At 43.0% G+C, this 22,142-nt stretch overlaps 1 protein-coding gene across 3 annotated transcripts in view; it reads left to right on the plus strand.

The window, feature by feature from the left end:
- Positions 1–97: 97 nt before the first annotated feature.
- LOC124005015 (lissencephaly-1 homolog A) overlaps positions 98–22,142 on the plus strand; it is an 83,790-nt gene continuing 61,745 nt past the window's right edge. The window contains exon 1 of one of the 3 annotated variants that reach the window (XM_046313846.1): positions 98–238. The gene's annotated coding sequence lies outside the window, so the exon portion shown is untranslated. The other 2 variants (XM_046313845.1, XM_046313847.1) reach the window with 2 other exon arrangements.

Genomic DNA, 22,142 nt, shown 5'->3' on the forward strand with positions numbered 1-22,142 from the left:
AACCTTCTGGAATCTGAATAACCACTATAAACAGACGTAAATGACACCATTGACAGAGGCTGACTAATGATGTGTTGTCAAAAATAGTGAGTGTTTACAGCTAATAAGTAAAATTATAGTAGTTTATCAGTGGGTGTTTGCAAGTGTATATTTAAGTAGGGCTGTGATCGAAGGCGTACGCGCGCGTCGCTGTCAGTTTGCGAACGCAAGCGCGTCACCGACTCCGAAGGCAACTGCGGTAAGTAAAACAAGGATTGGTCGAGAGACAATTCGGCATACTTTAAACTCGAGATCAGAAGTCCCTTATTTTGGAACAAAAAACATCCTCTTGGCTTTCATAACTGGTCGAACTTGTTAAAGTTTTTCAGGAGAAACTATAGGGTAAGTGTAAATGATTTTGCATCAGATATTGAGTATCGAAGAAATGCTAGGTGGGGAAAATGACGATGTGGCTGTAGTTTTTGCGCCTCCTTTTTATGTCTCAAAATGGCGGACAGGCCGCTTGGAGCAGCAGGTAGCTGGTCATCAGAGTTGTAAATGCCTGTGTTAACCAACTAGTGGCACTGGTCGATTTGCATGTAAGTAACATTAACCTGCTTTAAGTTCCCATTTTAATCTAACGTGCACCTATTTTTCCAAGTAAATGATCAAATTGATTCGATAATTTTATATCAACTTTACAGCTCACAAGGCAGCTAACTAATGTTGTTCAGACAGTGGAAATAATCATCAATTATGTGTGTAGGTAGCTAACCTAATACACTAGTTTATTTACTGATATGTTGCAATATCTTATCGATGTAGCTAGTTAACTTTAACTAATATTTTGCGGAGTATATGGGTGGAGTTAAATTAATTACTTCACCTCGCATTCGAATTGTTAGGCTTGCTAGCGTGCGCGCTCTAGTCTACCCTGCGTTCGTTTGGCGATCATATGTAGATCATGATTTGAGACCGTTATTATACACCCGCTACAAATACTTACCAACTAATGTGTGGTGTTGAGTGTAACACGATATCTGCTTGAACACTTTGTGACAAGCTAGATAACTTTAGCTAGGTAACGTTACCTACGATTTTAGACTGTTCAATAATGGGAAAGGGCGTATGCAATCTGGTTGTATTTAATTTATTTTGACATCTATTTAGTAAGTAACTAGCTAAGTATAAATATGTTATTTTTCTAGTATTGGCCGAATGTCATGTGAAACAATAGCTGTGGTCTGACATTTTGATACCTTTTTTTTTTTTTAGCTCCGCGAGCTACCAAGCTAGTTGTATGTTTCCTGTGTAGCCACTGGCTACCCTACTCCATCCATAACGTTACATCCAGTCAACTGGACAACTTTGATCAACATTTTGTGAAATGTCATCAGCAAGGCTCTACATTAGACCGGTACCGTTTATACAGAAATCTTTCACTGCAAGTTGGCTCTGTTTCACGAATCACCTAAGTCTGAATTTATGCATTCAGTTTATAAAAATAAGGGTGGAGCACATTGGTGAAAAAAAAGAGTTGTAGGAAAACTACCACTTGTATTGACTAATAACTTCAGCTTGAAACCTATGTTTTCTAAAAATACTTTTTCCTTTTATTTGGTGATTGATATCGATTAAGGATCGAATATAGTCTGTTTGATCACATGTGTGTTGAAATGCAGTGATACCCTCTATTCGGTCAGAAAAGACACCACCCCTCTGCTACTGCAGAATGGATCCTTCAGCCAGCATCGCTTTGAAACTGACAAGTCATTCTCCTCCTCGCCCGCCTTGTGGATGGTACCCCTGTCTTGTTTGTAGCCAGGATCCTTTGCTTTACAGTCCACCTCCCCTTAATGTACCATTTCATCCCGGACAGACCAGAGCTTGGATACGCTTGTAAGGATTGCTGCAGCAGCTGATGCAACGGAAATGATGATGGGATTGTTTTAGGAGTGGCGCTTCAATTAATAACTCGGTAGCTATAATTCCTCCTGCAGTTGTAGCTAATGTGGTTCTTGGTTGAATAGGTACAGTCATTTATGTAAGCAATCAGAGATGTTGAAGTTATAAGATCTGTTAATAGGATACTTGTTTGTGGTTGCAGGCTTGACAACTTTCCAGACTCATTTAGAAAATAAAGCGCATTATTATCGTGAGAATATAAACACGTGTGCCCTCAAAAGTATCTATTGTGCAAAATGGCTAATCAGTAATCATTGTATTTGTGTTCATCATAATGGCCTCAATACACATGCTGTAATATTTGGCTGTTATCAGAGGTGGGACTATGCCAACTGGACTGAGTGTTCAGCCTGCCTTTCAGTTTTTTGAGTATTACCTGACCAACATCGAAAATGTGTTTTTTCAGATTGCTCTGGGGGGGCGTTTGCTTACCCTCTCTGTGGAGGAGGCGGCAGGGTAAGGGAGATGGAGAGGATGAGATGGGGTGTGTCATTTTTGTGAATGCCGAGTGCCTCACTGACAGTCAGCACTAGATGCCCACGTTACCCTGATTTGAGCTTCAGCCCAGAGGTCACAGTAGGACAGTGGCTGACCTTCAGCACAGGAGGACTGGTCTAACACACACACACACTGCTAGTAATGACCTGCCAGGCCAGCAGCTCCCCTTCTTTCTCTGGATCTGGGACAGCCAGAGAAAAAGGCCTGCTATTTCAACCAATCGCTGCACCTTTACTGCATAATAGGGGTCAATCAAGCCACCTCTCACCCAAGAACGTTCCCCAAATTTGTCAATTGATGCATATGTCAGAATTGCCTTAGCAAAACCGTGCATTTTTGCCTGAAAATCCCCCCGACATCCTGGAAAGACTGGGAAATATGGTGACTGTATGTGTATCTTCTGTTAGCTTATGCCATTGTTCTATATAGCAGCTTGATTCCCAAATCCTGTAATGCATAACTAAAAATGGATAATATCTTGATCCCTGATTTGCACAGTGCACTGCATAGCCTACATGGATCAATTGAAAATATACTGAAAACCCTTAATTTTATATGTTCTCATCAGTTTAATGTTGGCCTATGTGCAGTCAACTTGGATTTGTTAAGTAGCCTTATCCTATGTAATTTTGGTGCATTTTAAAGCACTTTGAGATTAATTATGTAATGGAATAGCATTATAAAAGTTTGTCTTGTGTCATTGGTTTAGCTACCACTCACTGATGTGTTGCCCTGGCCTGTAGCAGCACCTCTTCTCAGACTTCCAGATTCCTGTTTGTAGCACAGACCACAGGGTTGCTGCTGAGCACAGCACTCCCTCAGAGGATGTTTACTTTGATCTGCTAATCATGGCTTTTCTATCAGGGGACTCTGACAGCATTGATGGCTAGACCATGCTTTATTGTACTCGCTTAGCTTCTCAGCAGCAGCAGTGCACATTCAGTCACTGCACTCGATCATGATTCCTCCCTCCTGCGCTCTGTTTCAATTGGACTGCTTAAATATGCATGGAAGGAAGAGTAGCCAAGATTGACTTCTCCCACAACTCTCACTGGGATGTGGCTAGTCAACAACACTAAGATATGTTCAGTTTGATATGTGTTAAGTTTAAGAATGAATGCTATGTGAATGAATAATAGTAGCAGCAGCCTTCCATTTTATCCCTGGATACTTTAGCTTGTATAATAGCCATTGCAGCCAGCCCAGTTGATATCCCCTGGAAGACTGCAGTGTGTGCCAGATGTTCAATCCCATCATTATCAATTAGTGATAAAGCTCTTCAAATAATTTCTGCAGGAGTGCCCTGCTTGTCTAGAAGGGAAATACTGTGCAAAGCTGGTAATTATTTACAGAATAACTAGCTCTGAAAAGCCCAACTGAATGTAGCCTAGGCTATGTTGGAGGTTCTGGCTGTTCCAGCTATTATTTTAGAAGAATCCCCCCACACACACACACACACACATGCTGGTGTTATGGCAGGGCAGCTTATTCAGTGTGTGGGTGCGCGATGATGGCGGGGTGAACAGGTTGGGGCTTGGATGGTTGTTGTCCTTGATCTTTTTGGCTTTCCTGTGACATCGGGTGGTGTCTGTGTCCTGGAGGGCAGGTCGTTTGCCCTCGCTGATGTGTTGTGCTGACCTCACTACCCTCTGGAGAGCCTTGCAGTTGTGGGCGGAGCAGTTGCCGTACCAGGCAGTGATACAGCCCAACAGGATGCTCTCGATTGTGCATCTGTAAAAGTTTGAGGGTTTTTTGTGCCAAAATAAATTTCTTCAGCCTCCTGAGGTTGAAGACGCTGTTGATGTTGCGCCTTCACCACACTGCCTGTGTGGGTGGACCATTTCAGTTTGTCTGTGATGTGTATGCCGAGGAACTTGAAGCTTTCCACCTTCTCCACTGCTGTCCTGTCGCTGTGGATAGGGGGGTGCTCCCTCTGCTGTTTCCTGAAGTCCACTATCATCTCTTTTGTTTTGTTGACCGAGTGTGAGGTTATTTTCCAGACACCACACTCAGAGGGCCCTCACCTCCTCCCTATAGGCTGTCCCGTCATCGTTGGTATTCAAGCCTACTACTGTTGTGTCAGCTGCAAATTTGATGATTGTGTTGGCCTGCTTGGCCATGTAGTCATGGGTGAACAGAGTGTACAGGAGGGGGCTGAGCATGCACACTTGAGGCCCCAGAGTTGTGGTGATGTTTCCTACCTTCACCACCTGGGGGCGGCTCGTCAGGAAGACCAGGACCCAGTTGCACAGGGCGGGGTCGAGACCCATGGTCTCGAGGTTAATGACGAGTTTTGAGGGTACTGTGGTAAATGCTGAGCTGTAATCAATGAACAGCATTCTTACATAGGTATTCCTCTTGTCCCGGTGGGTTAGGGCAGTGCAGTGTGATTGCGTAGTCTGTGGACCTATTAGGGTGGTAAGCAAATTGGAGTGGGTCTAGGGTGTCAGGTATGGTGGAGGTGATATGATCTCTCAAAGCACTTCATGATGACGGAAGTGAGTGCTACAGAGCGATAGTCATTTTGCTCAATGGTGACCCTCCTTGAAGCATGTGGTAACAGCAGACTGGGATAGGGATTGATTGAATATGTCCGTAAACACACCAGCCAGCTGGTCTGTGCATGCTCTAAGGACGTGGCTAGGGATGCTGTCTGTGCCGGCAACCTTGCGAGGGTTAACGCGTTTATATGTTTTACTCACAATGGCTGTGGTGAAGGAGAGTCTGCAGGTTTTGGTAGCGGGCAGTGGCACTGTATTGTCCTCAAAGCGAGCAAAGAAGTTGTTTAGTTTGTCTGGGAGCAAGAAGTCAGTGTCCGCTACGGGATGGTTTTCTTTTTGTAATCCGTGATTGACTGTAGACCCTGCCAATAACAGTGGGGAGAACAAGTATTTGATAGACTGCTGATTTTGCAGGTTTTCCTACTTACACAGCATGTAGGGGTCTGTAATTATTTTTAATCATAGGTGCACTTGTGAGAGACGGAATTTAAAACAAAAATCCAGAAAATCACTGATTTTTAAGTAATTCATGTGCATTTTATTGCATGACAAAAGTATTTGATACATCAGAAAAGCAGAAAAAAGCATTTTAATATTTGGTACAGAAACCTTTGTTTGCAATTAGAGATCATATGTTTCCTGTAGTTCTTGACCAGGTTTGCAAACACTGCAGCAGGGATTTTTGCCCACTCCTCCATACAGACCTTCTCCAGATCCTTCAGGTTTCGGGGCTGTTGCTGGGCAAAACAGACTTTCAGCTCCCTCCAAAGATTGTCTATTGGGTTCAGGTCTGGAGACTGGCTAGGCCACTCCAGGACCTTGAGATGCTTCTTACGGAGCCACTCCTTAGTTGCCCTGGCTATGTGTTTTGGGTCGTTGTCTTGCTGGAAGACCCAGCCACGACCCAACTTCAATGCTCTCACCGAGGGAAGGAGGTTGTTGGCCAAGATCTCTCGATACATGGCCCCAAAGAATGATGTTTTCACCTCCATGCTTCACGGTTGGGATGGTGTTCTTGGTTGTACTCATCCTTCTTCCTCTAAACACAGCAAGTGGAGTTTAGACCAAAAAGCTCTATTTTCATCTCAAGACCACATGATCTTCTCCCATTCCTCCTCTGGATCATCCAGATGGTCATTGGCAAACTTGCGTGCGCTGCAGGATTTTAATCCATGGCGGCGTAGTGTGTTACTACTGGTTTTCTTTGAGACTGGTCCCAGCTCTCTTCAGGTCATTGACCAGGTCGTGCCGTGTAGTTCTGGGCTGATCCCTCACCTTCCTCATGATCATTGACGCCCCACGAGGTGAGATCTTTACATTTACATTTAAGCATTTAGGAGCCCCAGACCTTACAAATTGATTCAACTTATGGCATCCAGTGGAACTTGACCGTCATCTTGAACTTCTTCCATTTTGTAATAATTGTGCCAACAGCTGTTGCCTTCTCACCAAGCTGCTTGCCTATTGTCCTGTAGCCCATTCCAGCCTTGTGCAGGTCTACAAATTTATCCCTGATGTCCTTACACATCTCTCTGGTCTTGGCCATTATGGAGAGGTTGGAGTCTGTTTGATTGAGTGTGTGGACAGGTGCCTTTTTATACAGGTAACGAGTTCAAACAGGTGCAGTTAATACAGGTAAAGAGTGGAGAACAGGAGGGCGGCTTAAAGAAAAACAAACAGGTCTGTGAGCGCTGGAATTCTTACTGGTAGGCAGGTGATCAAGTACATACAGTGCCGTTCGAAAGTATTCGGCCCCCTTGAACTTTGCGACCTTTTGCCACATTTCAGGCTTCAAACATAAAGATATAAAACTGTATTTTTTTTGTGAAGAATCAACAAGTGGGACACAATCATGAAGTGGAACGACATGTGCCCGAGATGGCATAGCAGTTCAGACGTCTTTTGTCCTCGTCTTGTCGTGTCCTGTATATATATATATATTTACAACTTTTTTTCACATACATTTTTTTATTTTCCATCAACTCATCTTCAAAACACTCCTGCAACCCGCCTCACCAATTTATATTTATAAATAAGTATTATTTACCTCAAATCCTCCAAGAAGCTAGCCAGAAGCTAGCCAGAAGCTAGCCAGAAGCTAGCCAGAAACTCCAAGAAGCTAGCCAGAAACTCCAAGAAGCTAGCCAGAAGCTAGCCAGAAGCTAGCCAGAAGCTAGCCAGGAGCTAGCTAGAAGCTAATCAGAAGCTAGTTAGCTTCTTTACTGGGAAATCGTTAGTATTCAGCTAACCACGGTTTGTGGTCATCAGCTATCCTTTAGCTTGAAAATCTATCGCCAGTTTTGTACGGCGCGGCTCGGAACGGAACATACCGGACCAATTTTTCTCTCCATGTCCTTGGATTTCAACTGCTCTCTGGACATTCATTCCCGGATCTCACAGCTAGCCAGCTGCTATCCGTGTGTCTATCTGCTCTCGTCGATTCCGGAGCAAACATCAATTACTCCGGAGCTAGCCAGCTCCGTAAATCACTCCTGAGCTCCGTCAATCACTCCTGGGCTGCAGTCACCTATCCGGACCCGTTTTACTGCCTACGCGGAGCCCCACCGGGCCTTCACAACTGGACTGCCGACGTTGTCTACCCGAAGGAGATCCGGCTGGCTCCTCCGTCTCGACGTTACCTGAACCCCCATCTGCGGCCTGCTAACCGTTAGCTGTCTTACCGGCAGCTCTCAGAATAGACAATCGGACAATTTATTTATTTTTATTATTATTATTATTATTATTATTATTATGTTTATTCTTGGTCCTCTAATCTATATCTATTGTTTTTATTTTATTTTTGTTGTGTGATTCGGACTAATTCCCTCTACCACACGGAACCCCACTAATCTACTGACGGAACGCAAGAGGTGGCTAACAACAGACCCCCTTCCTATGCTAGCTTGCTACCGATGTCCTGGCTAGCTGTCTAAATCGCCTTGACCCCGAAACCAACCACTCCACTCTCTGGACTCTTTTGATCACTCGACTAAGGATGCCTCTCCTTAATGTCAATATGTCTTGTCCATTGCTGTTCTGGTTAGTGTTTATTGGCTTATTTCACTGTAGAGCCTCTAGTCCTGCTCACTATACATTATCCAATTTATTAGTTCCACCACCCACACATGCAATGACATCTCCTGGTTTCAATGATGTTTCTAGAGACAATATCTCTCCATCACTCAATACCAAAGTTTACCTCCACTGTATTCACATCCTACCATACCTTTGTCTGTACATTATACCTTGATGCTATTTTATCGCCCCCAGAAACCTCCTTTTACTCTCTGTTCCAGACGTTATAGACGACCAATTCTTATTGCTTTTAGCCGTACCCTTATTCTTCTCCTATGTTCCTCTGGCTGATGTAGAGGTGAATCCAGGCCCTGCAATGCCTAGCTCCACTCCTATTCCCCAGGCGCTCTCTTTTGATGATTTCTGTAACCGTAATAGCCTTGGTTTCATGCATGTTAACATTAGAAGCCTCCTCCCTAAGTTTGTTCTATTCACTGCTTTAGCACACTCTGCCAACCCGGATGTTCTAGCTGTGTCTGAATCCTGGCTTAGGAAGACCACCAAAAATTCTGAAATTTTAATTCCAAATTACAACATTTTCAGACAAGATAGAACTGCCAAAGGGGGCGGTGTTGCAATCTACTGCAAAGATAGCCTGCAGAGTTCTGTCCTACTATCCAGGTCTGTACCCAAACAATTTGAACTTCTACTTCTAAAAATCCACCTCTCTAAAAACAAGTCTCTCACTGTTGCCGCCTGCTATAGACCACCCTCTGCCCCCAGCTGTGCTCTGGACACCATATGTGAACTGATTGCCCCCATCTATCTTCAGAGCTCGTGCTGCTAGGCGACCTAAACTGGAACATGCTTAACACCCCAGCCATCCTAAAATCTAAACTTGTTGCCCTCAATCTCACTCAAATTATCAATGAACCTACCAGGTACCCCCCCAAAGCCTTAAACACGGGCACCCTCATAGATATCATCCTAACCAACTTCCCCTCTAAATACACCTCTGCTGTCTTCAACCAAGATCTCAGCGATCACTGCCTCATTGCCTGCATCCGTAATGGGTCAGCGGTCAAACGACCTCCACTCATCACTGTAAAACGCTCCCTGAAACACTTCAGCGAGCAGGCCTTTGTAATCGACCTGGCTGGGGTATCCTGGAAGGATATTGATCTCATCCCGTCAGTAGAGGATGCCTGGATATTTTTTTTAAATGCCTTCCTAACCATCTTAAATAAACATGCCCCATTCAAGAAATTTAGAACCAGGAACAGATATAGCCCTTGGTTCTCCCCAGACCTGACTGCCCTTAACCAACACAAAAACATCCTATGGCGTTCTGCATTAGCATCGAACAGCCCCCGTGATATGCAGCTATTCAGGGAAGCTAGAAACCGTTATACACAGGCAGTTAGAAAAGCCAAGGCTAGCTTTTTCAAGCAGAAATTTGCTTCCTGCAACACTAACTCAAAAAAGTTCTGGGACACTGTAAAGTCCATGGAGAATAAGAACACCTCCCAGCTGCCCACTGCACTGAAGATAGGAAACACTGTCACCACTGATAAATCCACCATAATTGAGAATTTCAATAAGCATTTTTCTACGGCTGGCCATGCTTTCCACCTGGCTACTCCTACCCCGGTCAACAGCACTGCACCCCCAACAGCAACTCGCCCAAGCCTTCCCCATTTCTCCTTCTCCCAAATCCATTCTGCTGATGTTCTGAAAGAGCTGAAAAATCTGGACCCCTACAAATCAGCCGGGCTAGACAATCTGGACCCTTTCTTTCTAAAATTATCTGCCGAAATTGTTGCCACCCCTATTACTAGCCTGTTCAACCTCTCTTTCGTGTCGTCTGAGATTCCCAAAGATTGGAAAGCAGCTGCGGTCATCCCCCTCTTCAAAGGGGGGGACACTCTTGACCAAAAATGCTACAGACCTATATCTATCCTACCATGCCTTTCTAAGGTCTTCGAAAGCCAAGTCAACAAACAGATTACCGACCATTTTGAATCTAACCATACCTTCTCTGCTGTGCAATCTGGTTTCAGAGCTGGTCATGGGTGCACCTCAGCCACGCTCAAGGTCCTAAACGATATCTTAACCGCCATCGATAAGAAACATTACTGTGCAGCCGTATTCATTGATCTGGCCAAGGCTTTCGATTCTGTCAACCACCACATCCTCATCGGCAGACTCGACAGCCTTGGTTTCTCAAATGATTGCCTCGCCTGGTTCACCAACTACTTCTCTGATAGAGTTCAGTGTGTCAAATCGGAGGGTCTGCTGTCCGAACCTCTGGCAGTCTCTATGGGGGTGTCACAGGGTTCAATTCTTGGACCGACTCTCTTCTCTGTATACATCAATGAGGTCGCTCTTGCTGCTGGTGAGTCCCTGATCCACCTCTACGCAGACGACACCATTCTGTATACTTCCGGCCCTTCTTTGGACACTGTGTTAACAACCCTCCAGGCAAGCTTCAATGCCATACAACTCTCCTTCCGTGGCCTCCAATTGCTCTTAAATACAAGTAAAACTAAATCCATGCTCTTCAACCGATCGCTACCTGCACCTACCCGCCTGTCCAACATCACTACTCTGGACGGCTCTGACTTAGAATACGTGGACAACTACAAATACTTAGGTGTCTGGTTAGACTGTAAACTCTCCTTCCAGACCCATATCAAACATCTCCAATCCAAAGCTAAATCTAGAATTGGCTTCCTATTTCGCAACAAAGCATCCTTCACTCATGCTGCCAAACATACCCTTGTAAAACTGACCATCCTACCAATCCTCGACTTTGGCGATGTCATTTACAAAATAGCCTCCAATACCCTACTCAACAAATTGGATGCAGTCTATCACAGTGCAATCCGTTTTGTCACCAAAGCCCCATATACTACCCACCATTGCGACCTGTACGCTCTCGTTGGCTGGCCCTCGCTTCATACTCGTCGCCAAACCCACTGGCTCCATGTCATCTACAAGACCCTGCTAGGTAAAGTCCCCCTTATCTCAGCTCGCTGGTCACCATAGCATCTCCCACCTGTAGCACACGCTCCAGCAGGTATATCTCTCTGGTCACCCCAAAACCAATTCTTTCTTTGGCCGCCTCTCCTTCCAGTTCTCTGCTGCCCGTGACTGGAACGAACTGCAAAAATCTCTGAAACTGGAAACACTTATCTCCCTCACTAGCTTTAAGCACCAACTGCCAGAGCATCTTACAGATTACTGCACCTGTACATAGCCCACCTATAATTTAGCCCAAACAACTACCTCTTTCCCAACTGTATTTAATGTATTTATTTATTTTGCTCCTTTGCACCCCATTATTTTTATGTCTACTTTGCACATTCTTCCATTGCAAAACTACCATTCCAGTGTTTTACTTGCTATATTGTATTTACTCTGCCACCATGGCCTTTTTTGCCTTTACCTCCCTTCTCACCTCATTTGCTCACATTGTATATAGACTTGTTTATACTGTATTATTGACTGTATGTTTGTTTTACTCCATGTGTAACTCTGTGTCGTTGTATCTGTCGAACTGCTTTGCTTTATCTTGGCCAGGTCGCAATTGTAAATGAGAACTTGTTCTCAACTTGCCTACCTGGTTAAATAAAGGTGAAATAAAAAATAAAAAAAATCACGTGTTGAATTGGGAAAGCTAGCTAAAAACAGTAGGCGAGGCTAATCAGCTAGCACAACAAACAGCAGGTAAAATGGCGTTGACTAGGCAACTGGGCCGACAGATAAAACAAACAAGCAGAATGGAGTACCGTGTTTAATGGACAGTCCAGTGTGCGTCAGCTATGTAGCCAATAGATCAGTGTCCAGGTGGAAGCGGTGGATGGGCAGGGAAGCTGGACTGGCGAGTGTTATCCAGGTTTAAAAAGAAACTAACAATGACTAAATAGCTTGTAGCTAGTTAGCTGGTTAGCATCTGGAGGTTCTTGAGTGAGTCATAAAAATAAAATTAAAAGTAACAGCGATTCCGTATCACAGTGGGTGAGGCAGGTTTCCGGAAGGTATAAACAAAATAAAAATCAAAAAGAGAAAGTAAATGGGTTCAGAGAGTGTTTGGGACGCGGTGATTCAGACTGTTAGCAGGCCTGTGCTATCAAGCTAACAGTTCGTAGGCCCGGGCTAGCCGTTAGCAGGCCGAATTAGCAAGCAGGGAGATAGCGAGGGCTAGAGAGTTAACCTTTGGGGGACGTCGCGATGGTGAGTCTGTTTATTCCTCTTCATGCGGTGACATCGACAGACCGGTCGTGGGCTCGGGTAATTGTAGCCCAGGAGTATGCTACAGGTGCTCTAGTACGCTAGGTGAGCTGGAGACACAGCGTTTCAGAAAGCTCGCGGGCCTTGGCCAGCAGATGGATCTTTGGCGATGTCGCAACGGAAAAGCCTGTTGAAACCACTTCGGACGATTATGTCGGCGGACCAGTCGGGATGGATCGGCGGGGCTCCGTGTCGGCAGTAAAGGGTCCAGGCCAATTGGCAAGAGAGGTAATGTTGGACCTCTTCGGCTAGTCGGGAGATGGGCTTAGCTCGAGGCTAGCTCAAGGCTAACTGGTGCTTGCTTTGGGGCAGAGACGTTAGCCAGGAGTAGCCACACTGATTGCAGCTAACTAGTTGCGATGATCCGGTGTAAAGGTTCAGAGCTTGCGGTAGGAATCCGGAGATGTGGTAGAGAAAAAGCAGTCTGATAAGCTCTGGGTTGATGTCGCGCTGGTGTCCTAGTTAGCTTTGAAGACAGCTAGCAGTGGCTGAGTACTAGCTAGTTAGCTGGCTAGCTTCTGATGGGGGTTCCGGTTCTAAAGTATAGAAAAAGCAGATCCGTACCACATTGGGTGATGCGGGTTGCAGGAGAGTATATTCAGCCTATAGTTGGAAAGTGAGATTAAGATATGTACGAAATATATACAGAAAAAAACGAGAAACTATATTTACACCAGACAGGACGGGACAAGACAAAACACACGTCCGACTGCTACGACATCTTGGTTGATTGTTTTTTTTTATAAGATAAGTTTAATGCTAGCTAGCAACTTACCTTGGCTTCTACTGCATTTGCGTAACAGGCAGACTCCTCGTGGAGTGCAATGAGAGGCAGGTGGTTAGAGCGCTGGATGAGTTAACCATAAGGTTGCAAGATTGAATCCTGGAGATGACAAGGTAAAAATCTGTCTTTCTGCCCCTGAGTAAGGCAGTGAACCCACCGTTCCTAGCCTGTCATTGAAAATAAGAAAGTGTTCTTAACCTCTTGATTCTAGCCATCCGGGATCGTGAATACAGCCTCAGGCTCATTATCATTACCAACGCCAAACTTTTTTCCAAATTAACTCCATAATATTGACTGAAACATGGTAAACGTTGTTTAGAATCAGTCCTCAAGGTGTTTTTCACATATCTCTTCGATGATATATCGTTCGTGGAAGTCTGCTCTCTCCTCTGAATCACAAGGAAAAATGCTTGCAGCTGAAGATTACGCACCAATTTCGACAAAGGACACCGGGCGGACACCTGGTAAATGTAGTCTCTTATGGCCAATCTTCCAATGATATGCCTACAAACGCGTCACAATGCTGCAGACACCTTGGGGAAACGGCAGAAAGTGTAGGCTCGTTCAGGGTGCATTCACAGCCATATAAGGAGACAATGGAAAACGGCGCCTCAAACATTTGGCTCATTTCCTGTTTGAGGTTTCATCTTGGTTTCGCCTGTAGCATGAGTTCTGTGGCACTCACAGATAATATCTTTGCAGTTTTGAAAACGTTAGTGTTTTCTTTCCAAAGCTGCCAATTATATGCATAGTCGCATCTTTTCGTGACAAAATATTGCGCTTAAAACAGGCACGTCTTTTTATCCAATAATGAAATAGCGCCCCCATAGCTTCAACTGGTTAATGAATGTTTGATTTTTATAGTAATTTATTTGAATTTGGCACTCTGCATTTTCCCTGGCTTTTGGCCAGAGAGGTTAACAAAAAATTGAGTGATTGAAAAGCGTGTTTTAATTGCTCCGACCTAAGTGTATGTAAACTTCCGACTTCTACTGGAGTAACCAAAAAAGTGTTATACAAAAAAAAAATCTTCAGTGTAGCCACCCTTTGCCTTGATGACAGCTTTGCGTGCTTTTGGCATACTGAGCACTTGTTGGCTGCTTTTCCTTTATGCAGTCCAACTCATCCCAAACCATCTCAATTGGGTTGAGGTTGGGTGATTGTGGGGCCTGCACTAAAATAGCCCTGACACTGCCTGGAGGTGTGTTGAATCATTGTCATGTTGAAAAACAAATGATAGTCCCAGTTAGCACAAATCAGATGGGATCGTGTATCGCTGCAGAATGCTATGGTAGCCATGCTGGTTAAGTGTGCCGCCTCCATGCATCACGGTGGAACCACACATGCGTAGATCTGTCCACCTACTCTGCATCTCACAAAGACACAGCGGTTTGAACCAAAAATCTCATCAGACCAAAGGACACATTTCCACCGGTCTAATGTCAGTTTCTTGGCCCAAGCAAGTTTCTTCTTCTCATTGGTGTCCTTTAGTAGTGATTTCTTTGCAGCAATTCAACCATGAAGGCCTGATTTTCAGCAGTTTCCTCTGAACAGTTGATGTTGATGTGTGTTACTTGAACTCAAGCATTTATTTGGACTTCAATTTTAGGCTTGTAACTAATGAACTTGTCCTCTGCAGCAGAGGTAACTCTGGGTCTTCCTTTCCTGTGGTGGTCCTCGTGAGCCAGTTTCATCATAGCACTTGATGGTTTTTGTGACTGCACTTGAAGAAACTTTCAAAGTTCTTTGTTTCATTTTATCTGACCTTCATGTCTTAAAATAATGGGCTGGTGTTTCTTTGCTTATTTAACTTATGGCTAGGGGTTCAGCTAGCGGCACCCCTTGACAACAACATTCTGCTGAAAGGCAGTGCGAAATTCAAAAATATATTTTAGAAATATGTAACTTTCACAGATTAATGTGCAATACACCAAATGAAAGACTTGTTAATCTACCCATCGTGTCCAATTTCAAAAGGGCTTTACAGCGAAAGCATAACATATGATTATGTTAAGTCAGAGCCAAGTCAAACACACACAGCCATTTTTCCAGCCAAAGAGGAGTCACAAACAGAAACATAGATAAAATGAATCACAAACCTTTGATCTTCATCAGATGACACTCATATGACATGTTACACAATACATGTATGTTTTGTACGATAAAGTTCATATTTATATCCAAAAATCTCAGTTTACATTGGCGCGTTACATTCAGTGATGTTTTGCTTCCAAAGCATCCTGTGATTTTTCAGAGAGCCACATGAATTTACAGAAATACTCATAATAAACATTGATAAAAGATACAAGCGATATTCACAGAATTAAAGATGCACTTCTCCTTAACCTCTCTGAACCACCCATACCGGATCTGGGATAATTGTCATCAGCAACGCTGAATAGCATAGCGCCACAGTCAAATAATATTACTAGAAAATATTCATACTCATGAAATCACAAGTGCAATATTGCGAAACACAGCGTAGCTTTTTGTTATTCCACCTGTCGTGTCAGATTGCGAAAGCAATACAAGCGTTTAAGTTTATTGATCGCTAGACAAAACAATAAGTACACTTAGCATCAGGTAACTTGGTCACAAATCAGAAAAGCAATCAAATTAATCGTTTACCTTTGATCTTTGGATGTTTTCATTCACGAGACTCTCAGACAACAAATGTTCCTTTCGTTCCATAAAGATATTTTTTATATCCAAATACCTCCGTTAGTTTGGTGCATTATACCCAGGAATCCACCGAAAAGAGCGGTCACGACAACTCAGACAAATTCCAAATTATTCCATAATGTCCACAGAAACATGTCAGATGTTTTTTTATAATCAATCCTCAGCGTGTTTTTCAAATATCTATTCGATAATATATCAACCGGGACAGTTGGCTTTTCACTTAGGGCGGGGAGTAACAATGGCCACCTTTCTCTTTTGCGCACAATTCACTCCAGGAGCCCCCACCTATCCACTTACGCAATGTGGTCGTTCATGCTCATTCTTCAAAAATAAAAGCCTGAAACTATGTCTAAAGACTGACACCTTGAGGAAGCGATAGGAATCTGGTTGATATCCCTTTAAATGGAGCAATGGGAGGCTATGGAACATGGACTTTTCAAAATAGAAGGCACTTCCTGGTTTGATTTCTCAGGGTATCACATGCAATATCAGTTCTGTTATACTCAGACAATATTTTGACAGTTTGGAAACTTTTGTGTTTTCTATCCTAATCTGCCCTTTCAGTGGGATGTTGTGGGGTGGGGGGGGGTTCTGCTAGCGGAACGTGTGTCCAAGACAGGTTTAAGCTGTTTTTGCTTTTAATATGGACTTGGTCTTTTACCAAATAGGGCTATCTTCTGTATACCAACCCTACCTTGTCAGAACACAACTGATTTGGCTGAAACACATTATTTGGCTGAAACTCATTTCAACAAATGAACTTCTAACATGGCAGACCTGTTCATATAAATGCATTCCAGGTTGTGAGAATGAGTGTGCGAAGCTGTTTATAAAGGCAATAGGGTGGCTACTTTGAAGAACCTCAAATATTCTGTTTTGTTTAACACTTTGTTGGTTACTGCGTGATTCCATACGTGTTATTTCATAGTTGATATCCTGGAATGAGTAGGTGTCAACTTTTGACTGGTACTGTAAATAATAGCATTCACTGAACGTTGATACATGTAGGCCCTTCATATATAAGCTATGCATAGCATTTTGTTCAATTAATCAAACTGTGAGCAACACCTGTGAATCTCAGAAATTTCTCTAATGTTGATTCACGCGGGACTAGCATTATCAGAGGACCTCGGAGTTTGCCCAAAAACTGTGTTATTCTGGTTTGAATTATTACGCTCCTGCCATGTAAAAATGAATGACATGGCAGATTCGGATGGGACTAAAATGACGGTGTTTTGTGCACGTAATTACATTACCCGACCACCCCCAGTAAGACTTATCCCTTATGACTAGGGCTAAAGAATTGTTGGAGCCCATTTGAAAAAGAGGTGACACATTTTCTTTCTAGTAGTGATGCAAGGATGAGTGCCAGGATGAGTGCCAATCTGTGGTCACTGTATTCTCCATGGCATAGGGAAGTAATCATTGCAACAATTTATTTAAACTTTTCCACATGTGCTGGTGCTCCTAAATAAAAATTCCAGGTCCCACAGCAAAATATTTTGGCGCATATGCAAGTAAAATGGTCGCACTGTAGAGCCCTGGCCTTTACCGATTATTCATCCAATAACCACAGCAGTCAGGTGACAGACGAGAGGTCGTCAGGGCCCTGCATTCATAAAGCTAGTGCTGATCTAGGATCAGTTTAGCTTTTCAAATAGACAGGAGACCTAATCCTAGATCATTTTCCTAAACCGAGAGACTTTGAGTACAGGCCCAGGGCTTCAACATTTAATGTACTCTATATTCAAAGCCAATTTGGATTGTTGTGGGGGTGGCGACAGCAAAGGAATCATGCTATTGTGATTGGTACTTGGATGTGGGAATCTGGGATAGGGAATGCAGTGATATTGGCCTTGCCCCCGGGCAGGGATTCTTCAAAATCCCTATTGCTGTATTCTTTGTTTGGCACAGTATGGTAGAGCTGCTAAATACTACATGCTGCTAAATAGCACGTGTGCGCCACCCATTGTTTCCATCATTCCATAGAAGTGTACCCCTGAAGCATTTGCCATTCCTTTGTTCATGGCTTTGTTGGACTTCAGAAAGGCATTGACAAAATGCAATATCAGTGTACATTACTATTGTAAGAATTAAGATGTTGAAGAAATTCAACGGTTATTTGCTGGGTTCTGTTAGCCTGCTGACTCATGCTTACATCTCTCTAGATTTTGATCTTTAACTGTAGGACTACAATAGCATATCAATCTGCTTGCTGCTTTCATTATTCTTACATTTATAATCAGATGTCAACTAGCCTGCTAGTCTTAGTTGATTGTAAATCAAGATATTGTAAATTCACCTACACCTCACTGAAGGCTGTGAGAACTTGCATCACCGTTACGAATCCCTTTTGGCCCGACAGTCTAGGGGAGATGGTAACGAGACCCCTAACATAACTCATGCAAATTATAATAGTGAAAAAGTACAAGTGAGAACGAAATAACCACAGACAACTACATTAGTCAAGCACATGGTTTATTAGAAAACACACGGTAATGTGGGGGGGGAGCAGGAAAAGGGTCTGAGCTGGACCCAAGGAAAGAAACAAAGCATCCAAAACACCCCTAACCTAGACTAGCCTATTTCAACAACCACTAACTAACCAAAAATACAGTGGGTGGTCCGCCCAGTTTTATCTAGTGTTTTTAACAAAGTTTACCTACGGGTAGTGTATGCCCATGGGCGACTTGTCTTGGTTCCCCCTTTCCCACCAGCAAACAAACACAAACGCCATAACCAAAAAGTGATATGGAGGTGGTCAAACAGAGCTCAATACATAAAGAGCGATACAGACATAGTAGGAGAGGGTGAAACAGCGTGATCTACAGACATATGGCATTTACAGAGATTGAGATCTAGACCAAACCAACTGGGTTTTTAAACCAAGGGAAAGGAACTGTGATTGGGTAGGAAACAGGAGGAGATGTCTTCTGATTGATGATTGATTGGTGACTGATTGGGGAGTGATTTTCACCTGAGGGGAGAAGGAGAGAAAAGAACACAGGACACATACACACACACCCCACAGGATACCTGTATCCGTAACAATCACAAACCCTGCTTTTTTTATAACAGTTATTGACATTACTTAGATGTTTTCAAACACTGTTTTCCTGTTTTTATTGTCAGTGGAGTGTTGACCACACAAGTTTCCCTGTGAATTGAGGCATTCTTAGAATATTGATTCCTTACCGGAGGTTGACCGATTAATTGGAATGGCTGATTAATTAGGGCCGATTTCAAGTTTTCATAACAATTGGAAATCTGTACTTTTGGACACTAATTTGGTGATTTCATTAAAAAAATATATATATATTTAAACCTTTATTCAACTAGGCAAGTCACTTAACCAGTTACTCCTACCCCCTACTTTTTCGAACATTCTGTTAAAAATCGCGCAACATTTCAGCGCCCTGCTGCTCATGCCAGGAATATAGTATATGCATATGATTAGTATGTGTGGATAGAAAACACTCAGCCGTTTATAAAACTGGTTAAATCACGGCTGTGACTATAACAGAACGTGCGTTTCATCGAAAAGCGCAGGAAAATCTGATCACTGAAAATGGAAATATATATCCATTCGCCACTTCAACCCATTGATAAAGGCGAACCACAATAAATGGGGCTGAGGTTGCAATAGCTACAGCTTCCACACGATGTCAACAGTCTTGTCATTTGCCTAGGCTTTGTTTCTTGGTCAAACGAAGAAGAGACAAGCCATTTGTTCAAGTCTCCGACTGGATATTTTGGTTGAGATTTACCCGGACGTTATTTCCAGACGGACAGCTAAAGAATATACATCGCCTTGTGATCAATTTGATCGCTTATTAACGTGTACTAATACCTAAAGTTGCATTACAAAAGTATTTCGAAGTGTTTTGTGAAAGTTTATCGTCAACTTTTTTTAATTAAAAAAATGACGTTACAAGACGCTATTTTTTCCCCCCGTTTATCACAGTCTTCATAGATCGATATCTAGGCTATATATGGACCGATTTAATCGAAAAAAAGACCCAATAGTCATTATGGGACATCTAGGAGTGCCAACAAAGATGGTCAAAGGTAATGAATGTTTTATATTTTATTTGTGCGGTTTGTGTAGCGACGACTATGCTAATTATTTTGTTTACGTCCCCTGCGGGTCTTTTGGGGTGTTACATGCTATCAGATAATAGCTTCTCATGCTTTCGCCAAAAAGCATTTAAAAAATCTTGTTGCCTGGATTCACGAGTGTAGCTTTAATTCAATACCCTGCATGTGTATTTTAATGAACGTTTGAGTTTTAACTAGTACTATTAGCATTTAGCGTAGCGCATTTGCATTTCCAGATGTCTAGATGGGTCGCCTGCGTGTCAGGTAGGAGCAGGAGGTTAACCTCTTATGGCTGCAACCCTTTGTTCTCAATTTCCACCTGAAGACACCCTAATCTAACTGCCTGTAGCTCAGCCCCAGAGGCAAGGATATGCATATTCTTGGTATCATTTGAATGGAAACATTCTGAAGTTTGTGGAAATGTTCATTGAATGTTGGAGAATATAACACAGTAGATCTGATGGAAGAAAAGAGAAAGAAAGAGCATACATTTTCTGTTTTTTATTGCTGTAGTATCTTTCACATGTACTAGAATAGGATGCTGGAGATCATTTTTATGGATAACACGAGGGCAACTGTAGGTGTGCAAAGTTTCAGATTGATAACTTCAGGAATCGGTGAGCTACATGACATTTAGCATGATGTCACCCAGGTGTCGAACACAAGTTGCCCAAATGTACCCAAGTGGCCGAATTGGTAAAGTTATACAATTTGAAGCAAATAACTATATACAAACTACCAAAATGGTATTCTAACACACCCCTCCAAAAAACACAAAATACATTAAAAAAATAAAAAATAATAATAAGGTTAACTATTTATACACTATCAATATTTGGAAGACCCTCAGTCCTCTACACAATATTGTGCTTCTGATGCCATGTGCCATAGCAGTCGCTTTCTGCTGTAAAGCAGAGGGTCACCAAGCATGTGGTGCAGGTGATTGGCGACTTCATTTTGCAAAGAACACAACGACGCCTCCATGCTGTGCCCTTTTGGCCCTCTTTTGCCCCCTGCAGGCACATCCATGCCTGCAGAAATACATTTGGGCATATGAACACCACTTGTGGCAGGAGCTGGATGAACCAGCTTCAGTGGGGGATGGACGCCTTGGCACTGGGGGCTCCCATTCGGAGTCACTGTCACTGTGAAAGAACATGTTCAGTTAGAATAGTTTCACATATGAGTCCTGTATCAACAGGTATAATAAACAGATATATATAGAGTACGGGGAACATAAGGTTGAATATATTATTATAGACCTGCTAGATCTACTGTCTCATTTATATTACGACATTTCAGCTAGTTCTACTGTCTCTTATATTACAACAGACCAGCTGTATCTACCGTCTCCATGTCTCTTTGGCCATTTGTTGTGGGCCTGCCCTACCCTCAACAGCCTCAAATAGGCTGTTTCATGTGGAGGTGGGGTTTGGCGGCAGACGCGTGCATCTCACATTTCATTACATTACATTTTGATATATTGCTACTAAAATTGTAAAGAATCACTAATATTTTATATTATTAATTTCAAACTGCATTAGCATGAAGAACTTACCAGTCCAAAATGATGTCCTCTCCGTTCAAAAAAAATTCCTCCATTTGGGAATTGCTAAGTTAATCATCCTCCAACCATCTGTCTCACTTGTGTCTCTCGATCAATTTCTTCTAAAATTGTGTGTACATCTGTATATCTAGACTTAGATTTAGCTTTCCCTGACTTAGTCGCCATACTGATTTGATATACACTGCTCAAAAAAATAAAGGGAACACTAAAATAACACATCCTAGATCTGAATGAATGAAATATTCTTATTAAATACTTTTCTTTACATAGTTGAATCTGACAACAAAATCAAACACATTATCAATGGAAATCAAATTTATCAACCCATGGAGGTCTGGATTTGGAGTCACACTCAGAATTAAAGTGGAAAACCACACTACAGGCTGATCCAACTTTGATGTAATGTCCTTAAAACAAGTCAAAATGAGGCTCAGTAGTGCGTGTGGCCTTCACGTGCCTGTATGACCTCCCTACAACGCCTGGGCATGCTCCTGATGAGGTGGCGGATGGTCTCCTGAGGGATCTCCTCCCAGACCTGGACTAAAGCATCAGCCAACTCCTGGACAGTCTGTGGTGCAACATGGCGTTGGTGGATGGAGCGAGACATGATGTCCCAGATGTGCTCAATTGGATTCAGGTCTGGGGACCGGGCAGGCCAATCCATAGCATCAATGCCTTACTTTTGCAGGAACTGGTGACACACTCCAGCCACATGAGGTCTAGCATTGTCTTGCATTAAGAGGAAACCAGGGCCAACCGC

The sequence above is a fragment of the Oncorhynchus gorbuscha genome, linkage group LG19 (genome assembly GCF_021184085.1).
Source record: "Oncorhynchus gorbuscha isolate QuinsamMale2020 ecotype Even-year linkage group LG19, OgorEven_v1.0, whole genome shotgun sequence".
NCBI classification, from domain to species: Eukaryota; Metazoa; Chordata; class Actinopteri; order Salmoniformes; family Salmonidae; genus Oncorhynchus; species Oncorhynchus gorbuscha.